This window comes from Heteronotia binoei, chromosome 6 (genome assembly GCF_032191835.1).
Source record: "Heteronotia binoei isolate CCM8104 ecotype False Entrance Well chromosome 6, APGP_CSIRO_Hbin_v1, whole genome shotgun sequence".
In the NCBI taxonomy this organism is placed as follows: domain Eukaryota; kingdom Metazoa; phylum Chordata; class Lepidosauria; order Squamata; family Gekkonidae; genus Heteronotia; species Heteronotia binoei.
In genome coordinates, this window is record NC_083228.1 from 5568037 (window position 1) to 5592583 (window position 24547).

Here is a 24547-nt window from a genome sequence, read left to right on the forward strand (position 1 = left end):
CCTGGCCAACCGTGGTGAGAAAAAAAAATGCATCTAGGTGTCCATATAGAATTCTCTCCCCCACCCCATTTATTCCTGATTAATGTAGGGATATTCCTGAATAATGCAGGGAAGGAAGGAAGGACCCCCCCCCTCCAAAGGTGCCAGTTGTATTAGTGGGTACCACCACCACCACACACAAAAAATCTGAGTGTAATCAATGTATAAATCTTACATGTCTCCCCCGCCGCCCACCCTTACAGTTAATGAGAGACTGAAGAATAAGAACTTGGCAAAGAACTTGGCAAAGTTGTCCTTTGATTCCAGAACTCCAAGCATTGCTGAGTCTTCTCTACCTTTTCTGCTTGAATGATCGACACACTTGTTGGTCAGATATTGAGAGCTACTGCTGCCCTAAACCGTACCCCACCCCCCTTAAACTGGAATGCACATCGTATATACATCCTGCCTGTCCTTCTGATCCATCTGACAGCCATCCCTTGGGATAATTGTTATGTCAGCTTGATGCTAAAAGTTGGCTTGGAGAAGGTGGAGAGAGAGGACTTTTTCCTCCCCTCTCCCAAAATACCAGAACTCAGGGAGGAGGTGCAAAACAAAGTGGACAGACAGAGCAAGTAGTTCACACAAATGGACACAATCCTGGAGCAGGTGAAAAGGAGACTGGATGATTTTGCCCATCAATAAGAAGATAGAAGAAGATATTGGATTTATATCCCGCCCTCCACTCCGAAGAGTCTCAGAGCGGCTCACAATCTCCTTTCCCTTCCTCCCCCACAACAGACACCCCGTGAGGTAGATGAAGATATTGGATTTATATCCCGCCCTCCACTCCGAAGAGTCTCAGAGCGGCTCACAATCTCCTTTCCCTTCCTCCCCCACAACAGACACCCCGTGAGGTAGATGAAGATATTGGATTTATATCCCGCCCTCCACTCCGAAGAGTCTCAGAGCGGCTCACAATCTCCTTTCCCTTCCTCCTCCACAACAGAAACCTCATGAGGTAGATGAAGATATTGGATTTATATCCCGCCCTCCACTCTGAAGAGTCTCAGAGCGGCTCACAATCTCCTTTCCCTTCCTCCCCCACAACAGACACCCTGTGAGGTGGGTGGGGCTGGAGAGGGCTCTCACAGCAGCTGCCCTTTCAAGGACAATCTCTGCCAGAGCTATGGCTGACCCAAGGCCATTCCAGCAGGTGCAAGTGGAGGAGTGGGGAATCAAACCCGGTTCTCCCAGATAAGAGTCCGCACGCTTAACCACTACACCAAACTGGCTCTCCAATAGTCTCTGTAGGGTTGCCAGCTGGAGATGTTAGAGGTGGAGCCTGGGGAGGGCAGAGTTTGGGAAGGGGAAGAACCTCCAGAGGGTTTAATGCCACAGAGTCCATCTTGCAAAGGTGCCATTTTCTCCTTGGGAACTGATCTTGGTTGCCTGGAGATCAATTGTTAAGAGTAGGGGATTTCCAGGTACCACCTGGAGGCTGGCAACCCTAGGCATTAGCCATGATGGCTGGATGGAACCACGGCAGGTTTGCCAGGTTCCCTCACCCATCCAGGGGAACGGCCTTTTGGCGGATGGGTGCGGACATTCTGATATTTGGACAAAACCCTGCTTTTTTCATTCTCAAAACCATAGAGTTTGCCCAAATATCAGAGTGTCCCTGTGCAATGTTCCTCTTTGGGGGTGGGGTTTCCCCCACTGGCCAGCAGCAGATCAACCAGCAGTGTAATCCCTGCTGGGTCCTTGGGGCTGGCAACCTTAAACCACCAGGCCTCTGAATACCAGCGGGAGGGGGAAACACCACTGGCCTCTGTGTTCTGGCTTGTGGGCCTTTTAGGATGCCTGTGGGAAAACATGAGGGATTGCTGGCCGGATCCAGCCAAGACTCCTTTAATTTCTAATGAGCTTTTGCTGTTTACCAGCCCCAGAAACCAGGGCTTAAAACTGGTTTTAAATTAAAGCTAAGCGGGAAAGCCATGGCTAATATTAGCAAAAGGTTTAACCTCCCAGTAACCAGCTTAAAGCTATTGGGAGTGTGATGGGTGGGACATTTCCCACTGCGGAGGGCAGAAGCTGGGAAGTGGGGTCAAGTAACTCTGGACACCTCTCCAGAATTAGATCCACACTGGTTCTTTGTGCCTCCAAGAAATACTGGAAGCCCTCCAGATGAATAAAGTTCTCTTCTGCAATAAAATCAACCTCAGGCTGCTACGTAGGCAGCTCACCAGACATCTTCCCTCCGAGAAGTTTTTTTGTTTAGTACTGCTGCCGAAACCCCTGCCAGGGTGGCTACAGGAAGAGGAGACTCAGAGTTGCATTCCACGGGTCTGTTCAGCTTGCAGTGGTGCTTTCCTGAGGGACAAGGTGCCTCCCCCCCCCCCCCGCCCACCCAACACACACCAGAAGCTCAAAGAGGGAAGGTCCCTTGAGCCACGGCTATAAGAACAGACCCACAAGTTCTAACTTTTACAGTTTTAACGTCTTAAAGAGATGGCATGATGGCAATCTCATTGGCTACTTATCGGCTCTTTGTAGGGTGGTCAGATGTCCCTCAATGGGCTAAAGGCAGAAAGCCTCCTTCTGGCTACCTGGGTTGGAGAAATTTTTAAAAAAACACTGACATTATCTGTGCTGTGATGTCACTCCCAGTGAAAATCCAGAAGGGACGTAGCTCTAGGAATCACCAGAAGTGATGGTTTTGTGACAGAATTTCCAGGGATTCCTAAAGCACGTGACACAAGGCCCCCATGTCCCTGCCCCCTCCGAGTGCCTGACTATTGCAAGGCACAGCCTAGCAACCCTTGTCTCTAGGCACTGTGCCACATACAATTTTTACCTACTCATCCCCTTTTTATTAAGAAGAACGCAAGCGGAGCCCTGCTGGATCAGACCAATGGTCTCACACAGTGGCCAGCCAGTTCCTCTGGACGACCAACCACAGGGCATAGATGCTGAGGCTTCCTCTGGGATCCAGAGGCTTTGTGCCTCTGAGTGTGAAGGTTCCTCTCAATCACCATGGCTAGTTGCCACTGAGAAGACTTACACTCGTGAATCTGTCTAATCCCCTTTTACAGCTGCGTTAAACCATCGCCACATCCTCCGGCAGTGAATTCCACATTTTGAACACTTCCTGTGTAAAGTAGTATTTCCTTTTGTCTGTTAAGTTTATCCTAGTCTAAAGGTAAAGCGATTAACTGGAAGCATTTCTTTAGATGTGTAACTTTTCTAGAAACCATGCTCTACAGCACACGTGTCAGATACGCCGCTCAGGGGCCAAATCAGGTCTCTGGAGGGCTCCTATCAGGCTATCAAGCAACTGGCTGTCATCTGTTTCCTTCTCCCTCTTGCTTCCTTCTGCATCAAAGCTTGCTTAATTACACAGGGCCTACAGAGCAAAGCCTCTGTTCTCCATTGGCTGAGGCTCCTCCCTTGGGAGGAAGGGGGGAGGGATAGGTTGGCTTGCCAGGCCCTCTCAATCACACAGCAGAGCTACTAAGCCGAGCCTCTCTTCCTTCTACTGGCTGAGATTCCTCCCCCTTTCTGGTCTCCTGGGGAAGGAAGGAAAGAGACAGAGCTTCCTTTGCTCAGTTCCCTGGATCACACAGGAGAGATGCAAAGAAAGAACATTTAAGACCAACAAGTGCTAATGTTCTAAGAATGTTTTAAGGTTTTTTTAAAAAAAAAATCTTTAAGAAGATAGAAGAAGATGATATTGGATTTATATCCCGCCCTCCACTCCAAAGAGTCTCAGAGCGGCTCACAATCTCCTTTACCTTCCTCCCCCACAACAGACACCCTGTGAGGTGGGTGGGGCTGGAGAGGGCTCTCACAGCAGCTGCCCTTTCAAGGACAACTTCTGCCAGAACTATGGCTGACCCAAGGCCATGCTAGCAGGTGCAACTGGAGGAGTGGGGAATCAAACCCGGTTCTCCCAGATAACAGTCCGCACACTTAACCACTACAACAAATTATGTTTCTCTTTGTGCTTTATAAAATTTATCTCTCTTCTACCTGGGATTACCTTTTATGACACCCATGGCCCAGCCTGACAAGGTCTCATTTATGTCAGATCCAGCCCTCATAACAAAGTTCGACACGCCTGGCTCTACAGCGAAAGTCCTGACCACTAACAGCACTTGCTTGCTGTTTTAATTGTGTAAGATGTTTTAAATTCAATAATTTTATGTTAGATCTTATGTGCTGTGAGCCGCCCTGAGCCACTTCGGTGGGAAGGGCGGGATGTAAATTGAAATAAACTTGAAATAAACTTGAAACTTGCATCCCTCCCCCCTTTGTTCTTCTCCCTGTACCTCAAGTCCAGATCACAACCCCGTGGCATTATTGAATTTATGCCAATGCTGATTCCTACAAGACCTTGACATCAGCCCCCGCTGCTCGACCACTGCCTTGTAGAAATCAGCACTGGCACAAATTCAGCCATCTCAAGCTGCAGTGAACTTGAAGATCATAACCCAGCGCAGGACTCCTGAATTCCCAGTTCTCCATAGAACATCCTGTGCCGCATTTAAAAATACCAACCAGACAGATTTTTGCTCTCCGACAGCTTAAGTGCCCCAAGGGGAGAATCCAGATGACAGGGCTAATGACCCACGTCACACGTCATTCATTTTAGGGTATCTGCATGAATTGCAGCCTTTTTAAAGGAAAAAACCATATTAATTAATCTCAAACTTATGAGCCAACCCCCTGCTTCTCTTCAGGTGCTTGCCAGGGGAGATTAAAAGGAGTGTTCCACACGGAAGCACGAACTGAAGGATGGACCCGTCGCCATTTTAAACATTCTCGTTATGTATTTAAAAAAGAAAAAAATTCAGTTGAGTTATGGATTACCTACAATGCATGATGTCAGAAATAATTACTAGTTTAGACAGTGGATGATGCCTGATAATGAATAGGTTGGATAACAGTGAGTCTTTATTAACCGGCTGAATTTTAATCAACCAAGCGGGAAGAAATCATGTATGTCGGTCTGGCCATCTTCCCCATTCGAAAATGCATCCACGTGCAGTGCTCTGGGGACTGTGCTGCCCCAAGACGAGATCAGGAGAGCGCTGAGAGAGCGGAGGCACTCACCAAGTCAACTGAACTGCTGTCTTTTTCACAACGTCCGATATTGTTGTGAAATACCCGACTGCCCAATCACAATCGAATGGAGGAAAATTCAAAGCAAACTCAACTGAATGAAATTAACCCAGCCGGCAGGAAGCACGTCTCTTGGGAGGGGCAACAGTGGGAGGGCCTCTAGTGCCCTGTCCCCACTGATGGACCTCCCGATGGCTCCTGGGTTTTTTGGCCACTGTGTGACACAGAGTGTTGAACTGGATAAGCTATGGGCCTGATCCAACATGGCTTCTCTTATGTTCTTATGCACCGGTTCCTCAAGCCCCAATTTTTCTTTTATAGGTTCTGAAATTCTAACAGATGTTCAGACAGAAAAACCCTAAAAGTGCGAGATTCCAGGCCAGCGGCACCTTAAAGACCAACATGATTTTTGAGATTAAAACCTTTTTGAGAGTCAAAGCTCCCTTCATCAGATCTGACAGAGCGACCTTTGCCTCTCTGTGGCTGAATTCAGAAGGGCAGCTCATGGCAGCAGCCTGTCAGCTTAAAAAAAGCCGGCACAATTGGAGGCACCCCACCAAGAGCAGATGGCGCATGCCCAGCTGCTGAGAGAAGCCCCATGCTTCTGACATACCACAAACTATGTAAAAGGAGGAGGAAGAGAGTTGGTTTTATACCCTACCCTTCACTACCTGACGTGTACACTCCTCATGCACATTGCCATTCAGACAGCCCGGAAACATGCCATGCAAGCATGTCAGCAGTTTGCCATCAGGAAGTACCTGGTTTTTCTGAGGTGGAGTAGCGCCATAGGAAGGCATGGTGGGTGTGCTCGAGGCTCATAGCTTAGATGTGCATGTGTAAAAGTGCCTTTCAAATACAGGGGTGTGTGTGGCTGTGTTGGGCCAAACTGCCCATCTGAATGCAGCCTTTGCTTCTACTCTGGGAATCTTCTTGGTTTTTAAGGTGTTACCAGATTCAAATCCAGCTCTTCTGCCACAGACCAAGACAGCTACCCTCCTGAAACATACTTTAAAAGGTGTTAATTATTCTGGATTTAACTTTTTTAAAAAAGGAAATATTGAATGCATGCCATTAGGTGCCAAAGCAGATCAGGAAGGGAGAAAAATCAGGATTATGAGAACATTTTTAGAGTTACATCCTAAGATTATCTGGGCTCTGAGCAAATCCACAGATAAGACTTTTTTGTTTGTTTTCAGATGATTACATTGTGAAATGCTTAACACGGCTTCAGCGTTAGACGTTCGTAAGGTTGCAGAAGTGCCTCAATGTAAAGAGGCCACAAGTATAGCCACCTTCAAGAGGGGTTTAGATAAAAATATGGAGCACAGGTCCATCAGTGGCTATTAGCCACAGTGTGTGTGTATATATAAAAAATTTTTGCCACTGTGTGACAGAGTGTTGGACTGGATGGGCCATTGGCCTGATCCAACATAGCTTCTCTTATGTTCTTATGTGACTCAGAGTGTTGGACTGGATGGGCCGTTGGCCTGATCCAACATGGCTTCTCTTATGTTCTTAAGATGTCAACTTGGCCCCATTCACAAGAACAGTTTATAACAGCCAGAATAAACCACAGGAACATACATGGTTCTCCTGATCTGAACTGGACACAGTTATGGATGCTGTCCCCCCCACCCCACCCAAACAAGCTGACTTGGGGTGACCTTTCATGGGGTTTTCCAGGCAAGAGATGTTCAGAGATGGTTCTCCATTCCCTGCCTCTGCGTTGCAAACATAGACTTCTTAGGTGGTCTCGCATCCAAGGACTAAACAGGGCTTACCCTGCTTAACTTCTGAGATTTGAAGAGGCCTGGACTATCCAAGATCAGGTAAGGTTACCTCCTGATAAATACCTGTGAACAACCTCACAATGAACGAATGCCAGTTCACATGCACCAACAGCACTGAATATTTCAGTGTGTGATTCAGCCTCATACCTTTATTCCATTATGTTTCATTTCTTGCTCATTACTATCATAGGAATCGAGCATTTCTCATCTACACATTGTGCAATTCATCATTATTAAAACAATCCTTGCTTGAATGGAAACCAAATTAATTCATCATAATAGGAAGGCCTCTAATTTCAGGTGAAACCAATGAGAAGAGGGAGAAAACCCCTTAACTACCTCACAGGAGATGACAAATCCAATGGGAATTAATGTGGAGAAAACATAATTAAAAATAAAACTTGATTGAATTTAAACACAATTGACACAACAGTGCAAATTAACTTTGTACAGAAAGTACTCACTGAGAAGGCAATAAAAAGGCATTTCATTAGTAATCTATATTTAAACAATAGAGCTGGCTTAACGTGGGACATAGGAGTTTTAATAGCCACCGTTTACAATGGCTGCCAAGAGGAACGTTAACAATATTTCAGGATAACTCAGTATCGGCGAACGGCAAAGCTGCCGGGTCATATCATCAGAGAACTCTGGCAATGACAGACCAAACTATGGTTGCCAAGCACTGTCTGGCACCTAGCAGGACACTGGAGGTAGGGAGATGGGGGATGCGCCATCCCATCGAGAGCATGACATCATTTCCAGAGTGAACCCAGAAGTGATGTCACATCACTCTAGCATTCAGCAAAAGCTCTATGGTTTTACCACACAGCAGGAGACATGGAAGCCCTAGACCAATCAGACAGCCATTAGTATGGCATTGCCACATACCACTGAGAATGTGTTTTCATGTTTATGGATGAAGCTGTCTTAAATCCAACCATAGCTTTGGCCCAACTCACAGAGTGCAACCATTTATTCCAACTAGGCATGACTCTCCAAGGTCATCAGTAGTATTAGCAGCTAGTCCTGTCCTGTGGATGTACAGTTTGGCATCCACAGAGAAAAGAAGCCCAAACACCTATAATATGATGTCACTCTGAATATCATGAGTCCAACACACTGCCTGGGCCAAAAATGACCTCAAAGGGATGCTGGTCAGAAAACCAGTCTGGGAAACTAGTTGGAAGGGAAGCAAAAGGCTGACTTGTTAAGCAAGCCTCTCCCGCCCTAAAGTAATGCATAATTTACAACAATGGATTTCTCAGGAAAACAACTCCTCACCTTCAATCAACCTCTTTTATCCCTGATCCCACTTCCTCCTTTGGCACATTTACCCTTGTTAGCATTTCCATATCACTTAGAAGTGTCACCCATCCTGTACTTTGGGGGCCATCAAGCACCCATATCCATCAAGCTCTGCTCAGTTCTTTGATCTCCCTCCAGGAGAGCCATCAAACTTGACCAAATTTTTGGGGAAATTCCAGAGAAAACCACATTGAGTTATTGTTTTGGGGGCACACCTGTCATAGTGCCTCAGAGAATATTTTTTCCTATAAACACAAGCACTCAGCTCTAGTGTGTGTGTGTTCTCAATGTCAACATCACACCCCCAATTTAATGAAAACCCCTTTAATAAAACTCTGGTCCTTTCACTCCTCTGTAGACCTAGACCTCCTAGACTGCTAAATATCACTCTTGAAACTCCCTCCCTTTCCCCCACTCCACTATTTTTCTCTTAGCTGACTTGTGTGTTTCCTTATGTGTTTTGTATTTATGTGTTGTTGCTTTATTATTTATCAATAAAAACCTTAAAGGTGGAGATTCTCAGTTACCCCCTCTCTCAGTATCTGCAATTAAGCTAATGTCCCTAGTTAGACTACCAGTTGGGGTAACAGTAGTACCAGGTAAACTTAACTCAACTTGATTGAGAATCCGCTTGGTACTTAAGAGCTTTCTCTGCGAGCTTCTGGAAGATGCACCCTCATCTCCTTTCTTCATGATGCCGGCACAAAGGTGCTGCCAGCATTCCCACATTGCCACCTGTAAACTGTAACTCCTCAGATCCAGAGAGCTGCAATAAAACTCAGTTGCTTCCCCCACTGCCCTACAAACAGACCTTTGCACAAGTTAGGGTTTGGGAACTTAATTGGGGAACCAAAAAGAAAACAAATCCTACATAAAATACTTGCAAGGCACTATTTTATGTATTGAAATATTTACGGCCTGCCATTCCCTTGTGGGCAAAGATGGCCTACAGTTCCAACACTTGAAAAATACAGAATATCAAAAAAGCCCAATAAAACACCTCCCTAAGAAAATGCCTGCAGCTTAAACCTCTTTAGAAGCCATCACAATCAAAATGGCCCTGCAGCATCTCCTTCTAATATGGTGCCCCCACCTCCTCAGGAAGCCTTGTTCCTGAGGCACCCTAGAAAAGGAAAGGGCGCTGAAAGATGCCAAGTTTGCCACCTTATACAGTGGAACAACTAGAAGGTGGCAACCAGAAGATGTCACAATGTAAACGGGACCATGGAGGAGAGACTAAGCCACAACAAGTAGGTGGTCTGCATTGCTGATAAGGATAGCACTTACTATGGCGTTCCCACTATTATGCGTGCTAATTAGAGAAAGCTAGGCATGCCCTGTCTGTTTGTTATGTGGTTATTGTTTTGTAGAATTCTTTTGGCACTACTGGACCTGGGAAATTGTACAACATTTAAAAGAATGGTCCCCGGAAGAAGGGTCTGAGATCCGAAATGGCTTGCAAAGCGGACCGGTTCTCCGTTGGACCACCTACTTTTAACACTGGACTGAATGTTATTTAGTAACGTATGAGGTTTTAACTTGGTGATACATACTGATATTATTCGTTTTGTATTTTTTGATACTTATTATTCACAAGTTAAAATTGCATTTTACACTGAGAGTTTTTTTCTTTTTGTTGTGGCAACCAGAAGACAGCAGTTGGGGCGACTGGGGAGATAGATGGCCCTCCATGTTTGAGAGGGTACAAATGGAATCTAACAATGGAGTTTCAGTAAAACTCTAACATTCCCACAATTAGGAAGGATACTTTTACACATTTGTGAGTTTCCTGCATTGTGCAGGGGGTTGGACTAGATGACCCTGGAGGTCCCTTCCAACTCTAGGATTCTATCATTTATCTCCTATTCTGACATATCTATTGCTTCACTGTTCACCCCCCCCCCCAATTAAATCTAAACAAATGTTGACCTTATAAACATAGCTTGTTGATCATATAAACAAAATGTCATGGCATATCTTAAAACATTTTCATCGTGTTGCATGCTAATCTGCTGGTCAGCCTCTGCTTATATGTTTGAGCTGTTACCTTCCATTTCAATATATCTAAGGAAGTGTGCATGCACGCAAAAGCTGATACTTTGAATAAAACTTTGTTGGTCTTAAAGGTGTCACTGGACTCAAAACTTTGTTCTATTGCTTCACACCAACACATCTGCCCACCTGGATCTGTCTTCATGCTCAGAATCTCTTTTTATATTCCAAGCGGGAGAAGAATATTTTGGGGGAGAGTGGCACACTTTTCATAATACTGCCAATTATCAAGAAGAAGAAGAGCTGTTTTTTATACCCCACTTTTCTCTACCCTAAGGAGTCTCAAAGTGGCTTATGACTGCCTTTCCTTCCTCTTTCCACAACAGACACCTTGTGAGGTTGGTGGGGCTGAGAGAGCTCTGAGATAGAGAACTGTGAGGAGACCAAAGTCACCCAACACTTCATGGGAAGAGATGGGCAAAGTCACATTTCAAACGGGGTAATTCTGACTAGGAATGGGCACGGAACGCAAAAATGGCGGTTCATTTCATTTTATGATTCATTGAGTTGACTGATTCGATGGTTCAGTTTGGTTTATATTTTTTCAATTTCCTGAACAATTCATGGTTCGTTTGGTTCGGGAATGTGTAGAATGGCCGCCAAGTGGGCTAGAGACGCCAGACTTACAGCAAACTCTTCAGAGGACCAAGCTACAGCCCCTCAAAACAGGTACTCCCATCTAGTCAGTTTCTCTGGAAACTGACCACAAGGCACAGGAGGCTAGGGAGAGCAGAGCTACCACTTCTAATCAGAAAAGAAGGCCAGTTCGTTTTCATGTTCACGTGCAGTGGGATCAGATGAGCCAGTTCAGAACAAGCCACAAATCAGCCATTTTTTAGCATGAATCACAATTTGTGGTTCAGTTTGTGCCCATCCTTATTCTTGAACCTTGGAGAACTTCACTGAGCTCATGTAGGAGACCGTCCCCCCCCCCCCCCCAAAAGCCACCATGCTGTAAATAGGGTTTAATTTTGCCCTGCAGGGACATTGTTTGGCTTTACTAATTTGGATGCCCTCACCTGGATCGGCCAGGCTAGCCTGATCTCAGAAGCAAAGCAGTGCCAGCCTTGACCAGTAGTTGGATGGGAGACCACCAGGGTCACGATGCAGGCAGACAATGGCAAACCACCTCTGAATGTCTCTTCCCTTGAAAACCCCATGAGGATCAGCTGTGACTATAAGTCAGCTGTGACTTTCAAAAAAATATATATAAGTGACTGCTCAGATACAGGGCATCCCCTAGGAGTGGTCGTTCTGCAGAGACCATATAGAGGGGTCATTGTGGGACATGGGAAGACCTCAGGTCCAGACAGACAAACCCATCCACCCCCAGGTATGGCCTGTATTCTGGTTGCAGTTCCAGACAGATAATTTTAAAATACATAAGAGGTCACACTCTAAGCGGGCTGAAGTTGAATCCAACGAAGACGGAGGTCCTTTGCTTGGGCCGCGGTGCCCTGGGAAGGGAAATCCCCTTGCCGGTCTTTGACGGTGTGCTGCTGAAAGCAGCCCATAGGGTCAAGAGCTTGGGGGTTCTTCTGGAGCCTTCATTATCAATGAGGCACAGATAGCGGCCACTGCCAAGTCCGCGTTTTTTCATCTTTGACGGGCGAAGCAGTTGGCCCCCTTCCTGGAGCGCCGGGACCTAGCAACAGTGATCCATGCTACGGTCACCTCGAGACTGGATTACTGCAACGCCCTCTACATGGGGCTGCCCTTGTGCCGAACTCGGCGGCTGCAGCTGGTGCAGAACGCGGCGGCTAGGCTGCTGTTGGGGCTCCCAAGATGGGAGCACATACAGCCGGGGCTGCGCGGACTGCACTGGCTGCCAGTGGTATACCGAGTTTGTTACAAAGTGCTGGTTGTTACCTTTAAAGCCCTATATGGCCGAGGACCTGCCTACCTGAGGGACCGTCTCTCCCCATATGAGCCCCAGAGAGCACTGAGGTCAGCTGGAAAGAACCAGCTGAATATCCCTGGGCCAAGAGAGGCCAGATTGAAGACCACCCGGGATCAGGCCTTCTCCATTGCAGCTCCACTGCTGTGGAATCAACTCCCAGAAGAGGTGCGGGCCCTACGATGTTTAGATCAATTCCGCAGGGCCTGTAAGACCAACCTCTTCAAAATAGCCTTCAACTAACGACAAGCTAAGAAAGTGCCGCTAGATATGTTTTTAGCTACTGAACCTTACTGAAGATTTAATGTTTATAGCACCATAATGTTAATTTTAATATAACTTGTAAATTGTTTTAATGATGATTTTATAAGTATAACTGTTGATGTATATTGTGTTTTTATGTTGTGAGCCGCCCTGAGCCTGCCCTGGCGGGGAGGGCGGGATACAAATAAAAAGTATTATTATTATTATTATTAAGAGTGACCTCCAGCCAAATGGGTGGCTAACTTGAGCCCTGTGCCTGATGAGTATTTATTCATTCAGTGGTGTTTTCTCCAGGGAAAGGACATGTAATGCTCCACCTAACCTTTCTTATAATGATGAAGCATCTTAGGGTTGCCAGCATCCAGTCAGCTGTGACTAGAAGTTATTTACACATTAACAGACAAGTGGCTTTTTTCAGTTTAAAAAAAAAAAAAGATTAAACATACAATCATAATCAAAGCTTGTTCCAAAGCTGTTTTAAGTCTTCTCAGTGTAAATCTTCACCTGAGACGCCTGCGCAGGCTTCTTCCAGTTTGGTGTAGTTGCTAAGTGTGCGGACTCTTATCTGGGAGAACCGGGCTTAATTCCCCACTCCTCCACTTGCACCTGCTGGCATGGCCTTGGGGCAGCCATAGAACTTGCAGGAATTGTCCTTGAAAGGGCAGCTGCTGTGAGAGCCCTCTCAGCCCCACCTGTCAAGCATGTGATTTCCAAAAGAACGAGTCAAGTTGATACAAAACTATGTTTATCGCTAAATCGAGATGCTCTCTCTTGGTGCAGGACCTTGAGAGTGATACCAATAATATTTGAGACATACATCAAAGGGTTCTCAAGGGAAGGGATGTGGAATGCCAGCCGGCGCATAAACTATCATAAAAGTCTACATTCTCGATACGTTATCATTATCTCGTCCTTGCTTTGCCCAGATGGTCCACACTCCCATGCAGGAATGTATGGGAAGGTGTTACTCCTTCTCTTCTCTACTAGTTTCCTTTCCTAATTCACTACAAAAGCCATAAAGCAGGAGGGGGGGGTGGAAGAATAACAGAGCCATTTTACTTCGGCTCTCCATGATGTTTTACAGACCAGCTTTATGGAGGGCCCTAAAACCATAGATCGCCATTACATTTTACCATGCTTGACACCACCCACCTCACAGGGTGTCTGTTGTGGGGGGAGAAGATATGGGAGATTGTGAGCTGCTCTGAGACTCTGAGATTTGGAGTGGAGGGCGGGATATAAATCCGGTATCATCTTCTTCTTCTTCTTATTCCCACCTTTGCCCCACCTGGAGAATAGGGATTCCCAGAGCGTTCATTTGTACCTCTCCTAGTGTGGTTTTCTACCACTGGTGAGGCTGCGGTGTTGTCCTCAGAATCACTCTGGAGAGATGAACTCAGGAGAAGGGAAGTGTCATTTGCAGTTCCAGGAAGGAGATCAACCCGCCAGAGAGCAGGCCGCTCGCTCGCAGTCATCTTCTTTTTTTTGTAACACGATGTATTTATACACCAGAGGACTCTGCTCACGTGCACAGACTCTGTAGGTCAGGCAGCGGCCTCAGACCCTTGGAGGAAAAGTCCCGAGATGGAAGGCAGGGCTCTGCTGCAAGAGGAAAGGTCAGCTGAGAATTCAGAGAGAATCTGGGGATTGTATACAAGAGAGATTGTTTTGTTTTCTTTAAGTGCTACTCAAATCCTGGCTACTGCTTCTATGCATATCTGCCAATAGGCTGGCCTCTTCAGGACACACAGCCAGTAAAAGATATTAAGAGTCCTGCACGCAGCTACTCTTTTGTGAGTTAACACCCCCCAATAGCAGGATTCCCTCCACCGGGGTCAGCAACCTATAACCCCTCAGGCAACATTTCGCCTAAATGGACTCGCTGCTGCCAATCCAGGCATTTTCAAAAGTGGGTGGGAGACGGGACCAGCTGGCAAGCTGGCTTGGGAATACCGTTGAGGCTCTTCAACCTAAACCATTCTGTTTAGTTTCCAACCTCCAGGTGGGGCCTGGAGATTTCCTAGAATTACAAGTGATCTTCAAACGACAGAGATCAATGTTGCTGAGGGGAAAATGGTTGTGTTAGAGGGTAAATATGGAATTATGCCCCACTAAGTTACCTCCCCTTGACAAACCCTGCTGTCCTAAGCCTCCATCCTTCAAAGCTCCAGAAATTTCCAGACCCAGAGCTGACAACCTTACCATTCAGATCTCTCTAACAGTGACCCTCCAGCTAAATGGTGGCTAACTTGAGCCCTGTGCTTGATGAGCATTTATTCGTTCAGTGATGTTTTCTCCAGGGAAAGGACATGTAATGCTCCACTTAACCTTTCTTATAATGATGAAGCATCTTAGGGTTGCCAGCATCCAGGTATGGTGTGGAGATTTCCCAAAATTACAACTGCTCTCCAGATGGCAGAGTCCAGTTCCCCTGGAGAAAATGGCTGCTTTGGAGGGGGAATTCGATGGCATCACATCCCTTACTGCACTCCCTCCCTTCTCGAAACTCTGCCCTCTTCAGGCTCCACCCCCAAATCGCCAGGAAATTGCCCAACTCATCTGGACATCCAACAAGCTCTGCCACAAGTGCATCTCACTGCATCTTCTTCTTTCTTTATTTTATTTTAGTATATTTCTATTCCACCCATTCCCCCGTAGGGCTCGGGGTGGAGCATTCTTCCCTCATGCATTCTGACAAACCATTCTAGCCCTCTTCTTCATGGGGTAGGTCTGCCATGTCTGTGTTGGAAAATATCTGGAGACTTTGCGGGGTGGATCTGGGAGAGGGTGGGGCTTGGGGAGGGGAAGGGCCTCAACATGGCCCGATGCCATAGAGTCCATCCTTCCAAGCAGCCATTATCTCCAGGAGTATAGCGAAACTATAGGATCTTAGCGTACAGCTGGGTAAATTAAAAAAACACGCTAAGAGACACCATAAATTTTAAACAAGACAGTGTAATGTAAAGGTCAGTGGTGTTCTGCCAAAGCTTGCACAAAGAATTTCAAATAGAAAAAAGCAGGTAGCAAAAAAATCATTAACAGATGACAGTTCAAAAGCAGTCTTTCCAATCACAAAGGAGTGACAATGTTCCAGTATTTAGTTCATGAAACTAAAAGAAGCCCTTCCAAAGACGTCTGTTCTAGATATCAAATAGTTTCATCCGTCTTTCTTCAGTCTGGAGGCTTATTTATCACTGGAACCCAATCTTTACAATACATTCACAGAAGACTAAAAAGGTTCAGAACATGTCTGTAAGATTTCCAGGTTCTTCAAGGGGAGCTGATCTCTGCCAGCTGGAGATCAGTGGTGAAAGTGGAAGATCTCCAGGGGTCTTTAAGGGTATTTGCAGATGGCTGTCATGACGCCACCCCGTTAATCTGGCTTTTCCCTACCATTAGTGGTCTAGATCAGTGGTCCCCAACCTTTTTGGCACCAAATCGGTTTTGTGGAACACAATTTTCCCATGGACCAGGGCAGGGGGAAATGCTTTTGGGATAATACAATTGTGCACTATTTCTAATTAGTTTGGCGTAGTGGTTGTGGATTCTTATGTGGGATTCTTATGATTTCCCACTCCTCACTTGCAGCTGCTGGAATGGCCTTGGATCAACCATAGTTCTCGTAGGAGTTGTCCTTGAAAGGGCAGTTTCTGGGAGAGCTCTCTCAGCCCCACCTACCTCACAGGGTGTCTCTTGTGGCAGAGGAAGGTAAAGGAGGTTATGAGCTGCTCTGAGACTCTGAAATTCGGAATGGAGGGCAGGATACACATCCAATGTTGTTGCCTTATTATTATTATCATTACTGCATTGTAATATATAATGAAATATGGCCCAGTTGCTAACAGGTCATGGACCAGCACGTCCACAGCCTGGGGGTTGGGGACCCCTGGTTTAGATCTTTCAGATTTTTCTTACAAATCTAAGCCTTGCATTTACTGTACCCTGGTGTCCTTTTATTCTTCCTATACAGAAATGCACATATGAAAACCAGGAACACCACATATCTCAAAATCTTCTTCAGCAGAAAACTGTTGTTTATCTTCCTTGAAGCACAAATTCTACCATAGAAAATTACGAGAGCTGTAGAACCGACAGAATAATTGCATGCTACAAATCACCCGCTAAAATCTAGCTAGCCTAAATCAATAACATGAAATATTTGCTTTACTAAATATCAACATATTAATAAGGAGAGAGGCAATCTGCTACTGGCTTTGAGGAATTTTCCTTCTTTGCTGAGAGGATGTGGCAAATTTATCAGGCAAAAACAGGTTCTGAAAGCTCTGTCTAGAACAAAACGTACATGTTCCAATTCTTACATCTGGAAGTTGTGTCTGAAGGACATTTAGCCATGATCATTTGAGCAATGAAAATTACATCCCATTAAAATTTGGCCTTAAAAAAAGATTACAAAAAGGCAAGCATTCAAGAGATGATGCAGGTCCTAATAATTCTTCAAACAGGCACACCTGCTCCTTACTAAATTACAAAGGAGCTGCAAAATTGGGTTGAAAATTTTCTCGAAGCATCTTCCCATAAATCAAAGCTGCCCAAGATTCTTATAGGCTGATCCAGACAGGCTGGTCGTTCCCGGGTGCTAAACCACCCTAAGATATTTCAGGCATGCACACGTATTCTCATCGTAATTGCTTTCAGACTATGACGGCTTTGTAATCCATTGGAAAGGTACAGATATCCGTACACACACCACCACACCAAGACCAAATCCTTACTAGACATTGCCCTGCCCCGAGGTTCCGCTTTCCTTGCCTCAAGTGATCAATTCCCCACCAGTTGCAGTCCCATTTTCATCCATGGGTCCCTCCAAATTTCCCTTGCGGCTTCTTGCTCTTGTTTTCTAGAGTCCCAGAATCTATGAGGAAAATTGGAGGGAGCAGTGGATCAAAATGCATCCGTGCAGCAAGTGGTAGGGAATTGATCACTTGAGCCAGGGGAAGCAGAAGCTCAGGGGTGGAGCAACCGCTAGAGAAAAATTGGTCAAAAAAACTATTGCATAGCAGAGACCACAACCCTTTTTAAGCCCATGGGTGCCTTGGGAATTTTGACACAGGGTGATAGGCCACAAACTGGCTGTCACTGGAAGTGGAGCCAGCCACAAAACGCCTGCTGCAGGAGGTGAAGCCACATACACAGGGGAAGCCGAGGTGCATAGGAAAAGAGGAATGATTTTAAAAATACACTGGGAAAGAGGAATGAGAGTAAAACCCACACTGTGATGGCAGCTGCTACTGAAACAACCTTATTTTAATCTGCCCAGCCAGTGAGCTTTCCAGTGGCTAATCAGAAGCCCTGTTGGGCAAGTCTGGGCTTGGCTCCACCCACTTGATGGGCACCAGGAAAGGTGTCGGTGGGTGCATGATGCCCTTGGGCACCCTGTTGGGGACCCCTGGCTTCCATCACTAATGCCTGGGGATGAGATCTGGGGTCAAAACAGTCTATAGTTTTCCTAATTTTAGCCCCTATTTCTGCTCAGGCTGGGAGCTGTCAGGAACGTACTAGACAGAGTTTTACACAAAACAAGCCATGCAGAGTCATAACTCTTAAGAACATAAGAAGAGCTCTTGGTCAAAGCTGATAGATAAGAAGCTAGAACTGCCTGGCCTCTCTCTTTCAACTCTCAATAGCATAACTCAACAAGAGGCTTGGAGATTGATTAGATTGAAGGGATCCAATTGGTACAGAGCCAGCACAGCTGCACATGCTAGCCGTGGATGCTTCCCTCTTGCTTTAGGGGACCCTCCTTCAATGAACTTTCCGGCATATCTAAGTTTCCTTACTACTCTCCTCAAAGGTTTGCTTTCGCTCTTGCAAGACCAAATGCCTTCCAATTTGCAGAACTAACAAGATGATTTGCACAAATTTGCACTTGTGCATCTGGTGCAACTGAGACCCTGGTGCACCTTTTATTGTTTTGCTCTCAGTGGTCAGCTTTTAGATCTCATTGGATATACCCAATTTTATCTAAATACCATCTTCCACTGGACCCATGGGTGATCTCTTACTTATTGGTGGACAATGACCTTGAAACGACTGCCTCAGTTGCAATTATAATTTCATTGAAACATAAATTTCACTGAAAAGTAAAATCTGGATTTTTTTTTTTAAAAAAAGGTTAAGACACATTGGAGTTACATTGGAGAAATTTCGTTTTGTTACCTGGAATTAGAAATGCTAAACTTTCAATACAATTCTATTACATTTTAATGCTGAATTTTTTAACTTATGTCTTTTCATTCACTTTCTAACTTTTTTTTGCTCATTTTATAGTTTGTAAAATTGTAGAAATTGTAATGTAATATTATTTGATGGATGTATATTTTTAATCTCTCTTTTAAAAGCTTCAGACTTCTACTCATATAAGCTGAAATAAAACTGATTGAGAAGAGCTCTAGTGGATCAGAGCAGTGGTCCACCAAGTCCAGCATTCTGGCTCACCCTGTGGCCGACCAGTTCCTCTGGAGGTTAAATAACAGGGCGTAGAGGCCGAGGCTTTAACCTGATGTTGCCTCCCTGCTCTGGGATTCATAGCACCTCTGAATGTGGAGGGCTAGTAGCCATTGGTAGACTTGTCTTCCATGAATCTATCTAATTCCCTTTTGAATTCTGTTTCCTTGCCTTCAGATCTGATAGCACCACAAAGCTGGAACAGAGCTTGCAGAACAATAAAAGGGGGACCGATCACATCAGTTGATTCTTAATTCCTAGGGATCCATATTTCTTGAAGGTTCTTGAAGGTCATCTATCATCATCAGAAGCAGCACACATTGAACAATCCATGTAACCTACTCTCGGAGTTCAGGACTCACAAAGGTTTTTGGGGGACTCTTTAAATACCAGCTCATCAATTATCATGTCAGTAGTTGTTATTAATTCATTTAAGGACAAAATCCTCTTCAACACAAAGCAAACGTCGGGTCAATGACACAAATCATGGGTGTCTAATCCTTTTTTAAAATCCAAATTTCATTCCGGTTTGCTGGATAAAACATCAAACAGCTGCCTTGAACTGTACAGAAAGATTAAACGGCTTGCGTAATCCCACTAGAAGTAGTGCTAGGGCTCAGTTTCCTGAGGTTCTAGATGAGAAACTTCAATCCACTACAGGATACTCACATTTTAGTTAACCTGATCCCCGCCTTCTCTTTTGCATGCATTCTCCTTTTCCAAGTAGCTGGCCTCCTAACCATTCCAGGAGAGGAGAAACTGGAGAAGCTAAACGGGCAGTTGTCTAGCAACCACCTGAAGCAACAAAGAAGGAGGGAGCTCTGTAGAAGGGTTGCCTAGCAACCTTTGGTGGGCTCTTATGCATTCTCTCCAGCCAAGCAGGAAGCTGACTCCATACCTCCTACAGGGGGCAGCACTACTTCCCCTGCTGTGTCTCCTTACCAGATTCCATAGAAGGCCATCTTCTCAGAATATACCATTTAGCACCTTAGACCAAGGTTCCTTTGACAGACAGTTTTCGCTTCTTCTTGTTCCAAACCACTTTTAAACATCTATTATTATACCTCCCGACCTGGTGGAATCAGCTCCCTACAGAAATTTGGGCCCTACCAGACTTACTACCATTCCGTAGGGCCTGCAAAACGGAGCTATTCCACCAGGCTTTTGGTTGAGGCAAGCGGGCGTCCTTACCTTATTGCTCATCTCATCTAACAGACCTCCCTGTACTGACCAACTATTCGGACTGCTAGATACAGGGCCTACAGCTATGACGTCTATGACACCTATGATATTTATATCTTAATTTATAAAACGCGCTGTACCATCCATGCTGCACGTTTCGAATGTTCATTGATTGTTTTACGGTTTTCTTGTTGGATTTTTACTGTTTTATCATGCATGTGATCCGCCCTGAGCCCATTATGGGGAAGAGCAGGCTATAAATCTACTAAAATAAATAAATAATGAGGAAATGTGATGGAGGGGAAAAGGAAAGGTCCCCTGTGCAAGCACCAGTCGTTTCCAACTTTAGGGTGACGCTGCTTTCACAACGTTTTCATGGCAGACTTTTAACGGGGTGGTTTGCCATTGCCTTCCCCGGTCATTCTACTTTCCCCCAGCATGCTGGGTATTCATTTGACTGGCCTCAAAAGGATGGAAGGTGGAGTCAACCTCGAGCCGGCTACCTGAACCAGCTTCCACTGGAATCGAACTCACATCGTGAGCAGAAGGCTCCAATTGCAGTACTGCAGCTTTACCACTCTGCGCCACGGGGCAGAGTTATGTTATATGGAGGACACATAACATAAATGGAAGTGAGGAGAAAATTTACGTATTTTTTTTAAAAAAATTGTATCCCACTTTTCTGCTGTTAGGGTCTTTAGAGCTCTTTAAATAGATTTTTTTTAAAAATCTCAGAAAAAATACCAAAAATTCAGTAATTGTCTTTTCATAGGTCTTGACCAACAAAAGCATAAAACTTCTGTCCTCATACCAAGAGTCAATTTCACCTAGCAGATGCTTCCCTTCAGTGACCTACTAGGATGCCGATGAAGACTTGCAAATAGGGATGGGAAATACCTGAAGATTTTGGACATGAAGGCTGGGGAGGCGGGGTTTGGGGAGGGGCTTCCTTGGGGTATGATGCCAAAAAGGGTCCACACTCAGAAGTGGTCATTTTATCACAGTGAACTGTTCTCTTTCTCCTGAAATTGATTTGTCAACTCAGAAGATATCCAGTCACCACCTGGGGGCTTACAAATAAGGAATGAGGGATGATGTACTACTGGCTTGAAAGTCCAAAAAAAAAAAGACTACCTTATTGATAAATGTATCACTAAAAATACACTCCTACACTGTTGAGACCCTCTGCCCATACTCGTGTAGATATGCAACACACTGAATGGTTGACAGCTAAAGAAGACTAACATTAGAACAAATGTTACCCAGAGTCTGATTTTCTTATTAACGATGTGGTAAGTGCTCGTGGTGCAGTACTGGAGTCCAAGCTCTCTGCTCACAACCTGAGTTCAATCCTGGCGGAAACTGGGTTCAGGTAGCTGGCTCAAGGTTGACTCAGCCTTCCATCCTTCCAAGGTTGGTAAAATGAGTACCCAGCTTGCTGGGGGGAAAGTCCCAATGAAAGCAATGAAGATCCTGTGAATTTAGGGGGAAGTGTTTGTGAGTTTCCTGCATTGTGCAGGGGGGTTGAACTAGATGACCCTAGAGGTCCCTTCCAACTCTATGATTCTATGAAAGTATAAAAAGACTGGGGAAGGCAATGGCAGACCACCCCGTAAAAAGTCAGCCGTGAAAACATCATGATGCGACGTCACCCCGGAGTCGGAAATGACTGGTGCTTGCACAGGGGACTACCTTGACCTTTTTAAGTGCTTTGTTGGGAGGGAAGGCTGCTGGGTATAGCCTGATCTCATCAGATCTCAGAAGCGAAGCAGGGTCAGTACTTGGAAGGGAGACCTCTAAGGAAGGCTCTGCAGAGTAAGGCAATGGCCAGCCACCTCTGCTTCTCTCTTGCCTTGAAAGCCCTTTATGGGGGTCCCCATGTCAGCTGCAACTTGATAGCAGTTCACACACACACACACACATACACAAGAGCTTTTTTAATAAACTGTGGACAGTCTGTAGACATTCATCTAACCAGGTTCCTGGGGAGGCAGGAACCACTTAAAATCTACCAGGGACAGGGCCTTCTCTGTTATGGCCCCTTCCTGGTGGAACCAGCTGCCGGAAGAGGTGAGGGCCCTGAGGGACCTTGCTCAGTTCCGCAGGGCCTGTAAGACAACCCTCTTCCGGCTGGCCTATAACTAACCGGCACAAGAAACTAAGTGTGGTTCTATTAGACTTCTGCTGCTCTTAATGCGGGATATAAATCATTAAATAAATAAATAAATAAATAAATAAATAAATAAATAAATAAATAAATAAATAAATAAATAAATAAATAAGGCAGCATAATTATTTTTTTCTAAATAACTAGTAACCACTTGTTATCCTACAGGGAGATTAGCATTCCGCTGTTCACACCCATCATCTGGCGATCTGAAGCGGGCGGCCTTTGTGTATTTGCCCAGCTCCCAGCTTGCCATACTGCTCCCTCCCCCCTGCAAAGCAGTTATTCTCAGTATGCATGGGGCACCTGAGATGGCCAGAGGCTTGTGGACAGCCTCCGTGAATGTGTCCAGTTCAAGTCTGGGTTTAGAGCAGGTGTCACTGGGTGTGTGTGTAGGGGGGGAGGTACTTGTGAATTTCCTGCATCGTGCAGGGGGTTGGACAAGATGACCCGGAAGGTCCCTTCCATGATTGTAGGTCAGGCAGGCACTGTATTTAATTCATTTACACTTTGGCCTCTCTCTCCAGTGAGGACCCAAATTGGCTGAAATCAGTCTCATCTTCTTCACCTTAGCCAACTGAAGTTACACTCAGAGTGCGTGACTGGCTCAAGGTCACCTAGTGAGCTTCCACAGCATGCATGGGGCTTTGAGCCCAGGTTTATCCAGATGCTAGTCTGATACTCTTAACCACTATGTCACACTAACTCTCATATCAGCCAGAGTTTAGCAGTTCAAGATCTTCACTCCCACTTCAAATTGTCGCAGCCCACAGAAACCACAAATAAATGATATTATCGAAGGGTCTGGGAGACAGCAGAGTAGGGTAAGAAACAGCTTGGGGAAAACATTTTCCTGGGAAGCATTATAGGTATTCTTTATTGAGCATCCAGCTTTACTATCACAGCAAGGCATTGCTGGCAATTACTCAATTCCCACCACCACCAAAACATGCAAGCACAGCGGTCACAAAGAGCTCCTCTCTCTTAAAAATTGAAATGGGGGGGGGGGGGTGCGGGGAGAATGGTCACACAACCCATGGAACAACAGAGCCCAATGGATTCCACATTCTGACATCAGTTCTTTATACTACAAGTGAAAATCTTTACCTTCAGGCCATTCACCATTTAGGAAGGAAAACTACTGGTCTGAGTTGAGTCCCACACTCAATACTGCTGGCAAGATGTACAACTTGATGGCAAAAGGGCCTCGCACAGTTAATTTCTTAGGCACTTTCTGAAAAGAAAAAGAACAGAACACATTAAAAATAATTTATTACATTGTGCCCTGTCTGACCCACAAAGAACTCACATCAGTGTTTTATAGTCCAGTCCTAAGTGGAGTTACACCCTTCTAAGTCTACTGAGGTCCGTGGTCTTTAAAAGGTGAAATTCTGTTTAGGACTGCACTGCCAGTCTCACACCAATCCAGCAAGGTAGGATGGGCAGACTTAACCAAGCCCACTATCTTAGCTTTCTAGCCAAGAAGGGATGTGAGCCTCTATTTCAAATACCCAAACCAACCAGTCACTATAACACATTGGCTAAGAATTTATCTATGCTCGGTGACATAAATCTAGAATGCTTTGCAGAAGAGAGAGAAAGATTCCTTTGGCCACAAAGTGGACTTTACTGCTCTCTAACTTAGATGCTGTTGTGCAGTTAAGCATCCATCTTTGGAAAAGACCCTTCGATGGCGATGCCGCCTCTGAGTTGGAAAATTTTTGAAGATTCCTGGGGAAGGCATGGTTTAGGGAGGAGAAGGGCCTCAACCATACAGCCCACGCTCCAAAGCAGCCATTTTCTCCAGGGGAATGGATCTCTGTTGTCTGGGGATTAGTTGTACTTCCAAGAGATCTCCAGGCTCGTCTGGAGGCTGCCAACTTTCCTCAAGCCTATATCTAGGTGGTGCTTTCCAGTAAGTTTTCACCTCCACTCAAACCTTTCCCCCCTCTCCCTTTCCTTCCATCTTGCTGTGTTTGGGGCAGCAGGGGAATATTGGTTTCCCCGCGGATAACTCTAGTGCTGTTGTGTGTCCTCTCCTGAGAAACTGAACAAATAGTTACTTTCACACAAGCTGAAATCCTCAACTCAGTTTGGATCTTACTTCAGACCTGCACATGAAATGGCACTTTCTCTTCCATGCAAAGAAAATCCTACAAGAATTTTTTTAATTGACACAAATATGGCAATGCAAACTCATGCACACTTGCAGTGCATGCTCACTTGCATCACATATCACACAGCTGGCTTGCGGGACCAGTTTGTTTCACTGAAGTCATTGGTCAACATGACTCTCTGAGGGCTGCTGCACACACT

General features: G+C 45.4%; 1 protein-coding gene across 1 annotated transcript in view; it reads right to left on the reverse strand.

The window, feature by feature from the left end:
- The window catches only part of ZMIZ1 (zinc finger MIZ-type containing 1), a 565771-nt gene that overhangs the window by 395337 nt on the left and 145887 nt on the right, over positions 1 to 24547 (reverse strand). Inside the window, exon 3 of the mRNA XM_060241000.1 lies at positions 23339 to 23465. The gene's annotated coding sequence lies outside the window, so the exon portion shown is untranslated. The remainder of the gene's footprint in view (positions 1 to 23338; positions 23466 to 24547) is intronic.